Source organism: Gracilinanus agilis, chromosome 5, assembly GCF_016433145.1.
Source record: "Gracilinanus agilis isolate LMUSP501 chromosome 5, AgileGrace, whole genome shotgun sequence".
Lineage (NCBI taxonomy): Eukaryota > Metazoa > Chordata > Mammalia > Didelphimorphia > Didelphidae > Gracilinanus > Gracilinanus agilis.
The window spans coordinates 215,599,211-215,607,436 of NC_058134.1; positions in this window are offsets into that span (position 1 = coordinate 215,599,211).

Consider the following 8,226-nt stretch of genomic DNA (forward strand, 5'->3'; position numbering starts at 1 on the left):
CAAATTCTCACCAGCTTCCCACTGGCCTACCTCTAGGACATCCAAGATGGGACAATGGGACCCATCTACTCATCCTAAGCTGTTGAAGTCTTCAAAAGTTTATTCCTAATTAACCCCCTTGGTTTTTTGAGTCATTAGTCTTGACTACTTCCATCCTAGTCTTTCTAGTTCTCCCCCTCAGTTTGCCTAAGACACCCTCACAATTCTGGGACAGCCAAAAAGCTTAAGAGTCCCTTGGAGGCAAAGAAAAAACCTGCATGCCATTGAGTTCCTTGACCTCCCTGTTCCTGTTTCCTTCTTTGAAAGAAGGTGGGGTGAGTCTTAAGGCCTCCCCAGCTCCACCCCACAGTGCTAAAGGATAATGTTTCCATGTAGAGGATCCTGGCAGAACAGCAGCAGCCCAGGCCACTAGGGGGTGGCAGTGCACAGCACCTGGAATTGCCCCAACCATGGTGGGAAGGAGCACCAGGGCTTCACTACCCCAGCCCACGGGGGAGGCCTGATACTTGGGGAGGAGCTGGTAGGATTGCAGGGCCTTCTAACTGCAAAGACCTTCCCAGCCTGGGACTGCCTCAGACCAAGCACCACAGGAGAATTTACAGCTGGGAAGCATCCTCTCCAATACTCCCCGCCTTTATGTGATCTCATTTGGTCCTCACAATGACCTGTGGGGCACATACCATTATTCCCATTTTACAGATGTTGAGAGAAATTAAGGCACTTAGAAATCTTGAGAGATGTTTACAGATGTTGAGAGAAATTAAGGGTCACACAACTAGTATCTGAAACAGAATTTGAATTTAAATCTTCCTGACTCCCAGTCTCAAAGCTCCACTATCTACTGTACCACTCAATTGCCTCACAGGCCAATGAACAGGCCTAGAGTCAAGAAGACTTCCTGAGTTCAAATATGGCCTTAGACATTTACTAGCTTTGTGACCTTGGGCAAGTCACATTACCTTGTTTGCCTCAGTTTCCTCATCTGTAAAATGAAGTGGAGAAGGACATGGCAAACCACTCCAGTACCTTTACCCAGAAAAAGAAAACCCCAGATGGGGTCATTAAGAGTCAAATACAACAACAAAACATTTGACAATGGCTTGAATAAATGCCTTTTTGCATATCAAGAAAATATGTGTAGGGGAGGCTGGGGGTGATGAGATGGAAGACTGCATGACTAACTTCTAGGGAGGGAAGTGAGAGAGGACCAAGGTTGTGAGCAGATCTTTGCTTCACATCTGCCTTGGTCAGTTTTAAGCCATTCACCCATCTTTTTATTGAATCAATAGCAGTGAGTCTTGGCTAAGGCACTTCTGGCTTCTCTCCTTCACCATTCTCTCTGCCTAGGGCTGGGATTCCCTGGTGCAGGGTTAATAGGGTAGCCTTTCATCCTAGTACTGAGGTGCCCTTGATCCAGGGTTAAGTCACAGTTGAGAATGTCTATAAAGGAGAGAACACTCAACTGGAGGGGATGCTGCTGAGATCTCCAGGTATTTGAAGAGCCACCAAGAAAAAGGGATTTGCATTTTCACTCCAGTGTCAGTGGGTACAACAACGTGCAATAGAGAACTCTGGGTCAGTTCTGTGGGAAGGAAACCTTCCTCACCTGCCCCTAGTGGAAGAGGCTGCCCTAGGGGAGAGATACCAACTCTTTCCCCTTGGGAAGTCTGGGCAGAGGCTGGAGGACCACTGGAAGGGGGCATCCTGGATTAGGTGGGTCCTCTGACTCAGTGGTTCTCTCTCAAAGCCAATTTTCACAGCCACGTGGGAAATGATAATACTCTATTAACCGGCATGGCAGAGAGCTTTACAGATATTACTCATTTCATCCTCACAACAACCCTGGGGGAGGGGGTGCTGTTATCCCCAATAAGTTGTTCAGTCATTTCTCAATCATGCCCGACTCTTTGTGACCCCATTTGGGGTTTTCTTGGCAAAGACACTGGAGTAGTTGTTCATTTTACAGATGAGGAAACTGAAGCAGATAGAGATGAAGTGATTTGTCCAAGGTCACACAGCCAGGACATGTCGGAAGCTGGATTTGAACTTACATCTTCTTGATTCCACGTCTAGTGCTCTGTCCATGTCACCACTGAGCTGCCTCTGAACTTATTATCAAATAGGGGAAACCCCTAGTATAATGCTTATGAAATATAGTACAGAAGCAGGGGCAAGGCAAAGGGGTGGAAGAAATTGGGGGAAAGAGGGATCTTTTCAGCTGGGAGTGGAAGAGAGGGATTCCTGGAGATGGTTTCTCCTAAATGGGCCTCAAAAGAAAGATTTCAGTGGAAGATGGGGAGAGCAGGCACAGGCTCTTCCAGGCATGAGAGATAGCAAGAACAGAGGCTAGGAAACCAAGTCAGATGAGAAGAGGGGATTGGGAGGTTTTTAATTTTTTAACTGTTTTTGGAAATTTTGTTTACATTTTAGAGTGACCCAGATTGGCTAGAACATGGAGGATGTGAAGGGTGAGTAGTGAGAACCAAGGCTGGATCAGTAGGTTAGAGCCAGGTTATAGAAGGCTTTGAATGCTAGGGCCAAGAATTCATGTTAATATATTGAACAAAGTGTTGAATAAGGGGAAAACACAGGATGGATTGGAGTGGGGAAAGATGAGAGACAGGGAGACTAATGGAGAGGTTATTGAAGCAGATCAGAGAAGTCAAGGGACCCAAACAAGGGGCAGGGATGTAGAGATGGGGAGACACAGAGAACAAAGACAAATCAGAGAGGAGCTGGATATTCAGGGCTTTGTGTGAGGCCTAGAATCAGATATTATGTCAAATTCAGAAGCATCATGTCCAGAGGACATTTCCAGAGTGTTCAGAGCGGGCAGGCTGCTTTACAGAATGCCAGGTCCAGGGGTTCTGGGTCTGGATCTTGGATATGGCTGTCCCAGAATTCCCCAAGGAGAAGGCTCACTGGGTGCAAAGTGTCTCACTAACTTCCAATTGCATTCTAGGCTAGCATGTTCACACTCCCCCAGCCCCATGAAAACCCAGCTGACTCCCCTGGAATCACCCCAAAGAAGGATCACCTGTGAGGGCTGGCATTCCAGACCTCATTCCATTCCCCCTTGAAAGAGAAAAAAAAAAAAATCTGATGAAATTTCTGAGCATGTGAGAACAAGGAGGTCTCTGGGGCTGCTTCTGTAACCTTAAAAGGAGTGGATTTCCCAGAGCTCCCTGGAGGGCTGGAGAAAAGGAAAGAGGAAATGACCTGGGAGCCAGGTAAAGGGCCTGGGTCAGGCTGGGCTGGGCACCCAAGCTTCAGAGTTGGTTTGGGGAAGAGTGTGTGTATGTGTGGGGGTGTCAAAGGGTCTCAGTTTTCTTGGGGGACATTAATTGATCTTAAAGGCTCTGACATTCCCTGTTCTGAGACCCCTTCTAGCCCTGACATTCCCTGTTCTAAGCTCCCTCCCAGCTCTGACATTTTCTGTTCTAAGGGTCCTCCCAACTCTGACTTTCTGTATTCTAGGGATTCTCCCAGCTCTGACATCCTCTGTTCTAGGGATTCTCTCAGTTCTGACATCTTCTGTTCTAGGGATTCTCCCACCTCTCACATCCTCTGTTCTAAATCCCCTTTTAGCTCTGCTGTTTTGTGATCCAAGGACTCTCCCAGCTCTGACAATTCCTGTTCTAAGCTCCCTCCCAGCCCTGATATTCCCTATTCCATGACCCCTCCCAGCCCTGACACTGACTCCAGGACTCAGAGAAATGGGGGAGGAGGAAGCTGCTGTCATTCTCTCCCTTTTTCCTCTCTTGACCTGTCCAACTTGGCCATTAGGCCCCCATTGTACCCTCTAGCACCCTCCCCAATCACCTTCCTCTTCAGCCAGCTTATACGAGCATGAGATTTCAAGATAGAAGAGACCTTGGCCATCACCTTGACCAACATCCTCTTTTTCTGATGGGAAAAGTGAGGCCCAGTGATTTTCCCAAGGTCCCAGAGCAAAGGTCTTCTTGGCCCACCATGCTGGTGGGTTCTCTGGGAGGCCCAAGACCCAGCCAATCTGCCCTGATCCTTACAGCTGGCCTCTGAGTTCCTGGAGTTCATGTGACTTTGGAGAACTCTCCCCACCAACACCTCCTCCTCTAATCACCACCCCCAACTCCCACCCCACATCCTTCAGCACAGTCATCGGAAAACTGCCTCAGAGAAGGCACTAAAGATAGCTGGGATGCCTTCCTGACTTCCCCAATTCTCCTCAGCAGCCTTGGTTCGTACCCGTGCCTGAGGCTCCCACAACTGGGCTTTTTGGCTGCCCCAACAAGGACATCCTCATGGACCCAGCAGCCTCCCCAAAAATCTTAATCCCCCGGTCCACAATAGTCCCCACAACACAGCTGTTTCCTTGAATACCTCAATGGTGGGACCTCAATGGACACACATTTTACTGTGGGAACATTTCAGTCCCTGTGGAGAGATTGTCCACACTGGGGGCACACCGGGAGTCATCCAATCATCATTCCTCTGAACACGCCAATTCTCATGGATGCATGAAGCCCCTGTGGATATGCCAACTGCCAGAGACTACCCAGTCCCCTTGAAATCTCGGCTTCCATGGAGAGGCACACTGGCCTTCCCATGCCCCAGTCAGTGCTCCCTACTGGCCCCTTCTTCCTTCCTCTATTTCTCCTGCTCAGAGGCCATCGGCATTGTGAGGGCCATAGCAGACCCACTTCTCAGTTGGGAGGTGGAGTTCTTTCTAGGAAAAAAAGCATTGGGGGCTGGGCAATGGGATTAGACTTTGCAAGGAGCTTTGAATGCCAGGATAAATAAAGGAAGGAGAAGGGAGGGGACCTTCCCTTCAGGATACATAGCTCTGGCCTTGGGCAGGTTTTTTTTTATTATTTTGGAGAGTGCAAGGTGCCACAAGTGGAGGGAAGACCAGATTCCATCAGCTCACTCCTCTCATTTATTAGAACTATTTCCCATCCATTTTCCTTTGAACTTTGACACCTGGACAGGAAGCAGGGCAGCACCCCATCCATTCCCCCATTTTACAACAGAAAGAATACTGAGTTAGGGATCCAGGGATCCTGGTTCAAGTCCCAGCTCTGCTAAGAATGCCCTGTGTGGCCTTGGCAGAGTCATTTCCCCTTAGCTTTCCCATCTGCAAAATAAGGGAGTTAGATTAGATGCCTGTTCAAGACTCTCCTGAACCCTACAAAGGAGGAAAGTGAACCCCAGAGAGAAGAAATGATCCAACCACTACCACCCCCACCCCCAGGCCACCCAAGGTGTTGTTTGCATAGTCAGGAGAGAAGCTGAGTCTCCTGGCTCCAGCCCAGGGTTCTCCCTACTGCCGGGCCTCCCCAGCCTCTGCTCAAGGGAGCTGCCAGCTGCTGAGGCTTCCAGGGAAGTGGGGCCACTGTGTGCTTGCGTGAGGGACGGAGGGAGGGAGGAAGAGGAGGCATCCCAGACACAGTGGGGACTTCTGCAAAGCAGAGAAAGATGAAGTGAGAAAACCCAAAGGAGCAGATGGTGAATCCTCCTTCCGGAATCTTGCCCTGACCCTGGCGTGTGTGTCTGGGTGTGCCTCTGTGTCTGTGCGTGTACTTGATTCATTACAATGGAAAGAGAATTCTGTGACCCTGGGCAATCGCTAATAAGGAGAATAATGATGCCGCTGATGGAGAAGATAAGGATGGCACTCGGAGCTGGGAGCTTCCTGAATGCCTTGAATGCCAGGATAAAGAAAGGAAGGAGACGGGGAACCCTTCTGGCCACAGGCACCCCGTCCCTGCTTTCCCCTGCCTCTGGGCCTTGGGTGGAACTCCCAGAGGAGGACACTCCCTCCACCAATGCTGATCAGTGCCTTCTCTGAAGCTTCTCGTTCTGGGGCACAAAGGGCAGGTAATAATAACCTAGGTGATGACAATAACAATGGTGACGATGATGAAAGCAATAATAATATTTGGCATTCACATGGCCCTTCAAAGCCTGCAGAACTTTTCATAAATTTTCCTTCTTAATTCTCACAAGAACTCTCTGAAGTTTCTGTTACAGCTCTTGTTAGGAGGCAAGGACATGCAATGGAAAGGGAAGCAAATTGGGAGTCACTGGATGTGGGTTCAAATCCTGCCTGGATCATGGACTACCCATATGACATTAGGCAAGTCTCTTCCCTCCTCTGAATCTCAGTTTCTTCTCTGTAAAATAAGGGAGTTAGACTAGATAGCCTATGAGATCCCTTTGTGAAGATGGGATTAACTCTTCCCCTGCCTATTTTTAGATTTAATCACCAGAAGTGTATCAAAACCCATTTGTTACCCACTATAGCACACATATGGGTCACAGACCTCCCTATACTTTAGGATAAGTGGGGTCTATACACTTCTGGAGATTAAATCTAAAAATAGGCAGGGGAGAGTTAATCCCATCTTCACACCTTCTAGCCCCAAATCTAGGATTCTCTACTCCCATTTTATAGATGACAAGGCTGAGGCTCATGGAGCAAATGGGCTGCCCCTGATAGAAGAGGGGGTCTTCATAGACAGGTCTCAACTGATGAAAAGTCCCTTCTCTAAATTATAAAATAAAAGAACCAGGCTCCACTTCCTCTATTAATTATCTCCCATTTATCCTGTCTTTAGTTCCTTTGTATATATTGGTTTGCCTGTTATCCCCTCTCCCCCCATTAGATTGTAAGCCCCCTGAGGACCTGCCTATGGCTTTTATATCCCTAGCACTTAGCACAGTGCCTGGCACTTAATAGGAGTGGAATAAATGTTTACTGATTGACTAGTAGAATATTATTGAACCCTAAGGAAGGATGAAAGGAAGCATTTCAGAGAAACCTGGGAAGACTTGTATGAACTGATGCAGAGGGGAGAGAGCAGAATCAGGAAAGCCATTTCTTTAGCAACAGCCCTGGAAGAAGACAAACTGTTGACAGACAACTTCAGAACTCTGGTCAGCGCAGTGGCCCGCCTGGCTTCTGGAGCTTGGAGGAAGAAGGCTCCTGATGGGGCCTGAGGGCACAGACTCAGGTGCAGAGTAAGATGGGTTTTGTTTGGGCCTGGCCAATGGGGGAATGGGGACTGTTTGAAAGAGGCAGATCTGTCTTGAGGCTTTTCTTTTGTTTTTTTTTTCAAAGTTATGAGGAAGGGAAAGAAAAATCAATGCTTTTTCATGGAAACAAATACAATAAAATTAAATTTTTAAAAAAAGAAATAATGCTTAATTGTTGAAGATCCTGGGGGCCTCGAAGGGTCAGATGCCAGGTATTGTTTTTATTTCTGAGGAGGATGAGATGTTGGTGCCAAGTGAAAATTCCTAACTCCTCCGACTAGGGCTGGGAAATCCAGTTCCCTCTCCAAGATCCCAAGATCTGCCCTTCACAGGCATCTTCACCACAGTCCCTCCTTCTCAAAGCTGCTGCTGGCTTCCAAGAAAACTGGGGAGGTCCTCTCCTCTTTCTCTTTCTTTAACCCCCTCTCTCTTTCTCTGTCTTTCTGTTTTTGTCTCTGTCTGTCTCTCCCTAGTCCCAGCCCATTTGTTTATCCCTAAATCTGTCTTTTCCTCTTTCACTTCCTCATGCCTCACACTGGTGACATGTAGCCCCTGACCCAGATGTGAACCTGTGGGATGGGAAGGGTCAGACCCTTTGACAAAGTTGTCCCCTCCTCCACCCCTAGAAAAAAAGGGGAAAGGGGAGACTAAGGCAGAGAGGAGGAGGAGGAAGAGGAGAGAGAGAGACAGACAGATAGACAGACTTTTTTCCTGGAAAATGAAAATTCTCTTGCCCTCTCTCATCCAGAGAAAAAGCATCTTATATCCTAGGATAATAACATATGATAGAAACTTTAAGGGGAATAGAAAAATGACTAAAGCTGGTGGCAAAGCCAGAAAGAATTCAATCCTGGGTCTTCTAGTGACAAATAGAAGTTGTTTTCTTACAAGCAGTTTTTGAGGGGCTATGGGAATGCAGACTGGGGCCCTCTGGAGCAACAGTATCCTTTTCCCTTCAGGTCTCATAGAATTCCCATTGTAAAATGTTAGTGATAGAACTCCTCCATTCCAGCCTTCCTCAGTTGACAGATGGAGAAATTAAGGCTCAAAAAGGGAAAGACTTGCCTAGGGTTTCCCTTAGGGGGTTCTTGAGCTAGAGCTTCAACTCAGGTCCCCAAGTCCAGGTCAGAGCTTCTTCCATTCCCCAGGCCTGGCCATTCCTTTTTTCCCCACTACCCTGTCCCCCACCCTCTCCTCCTCAGTGTCCCC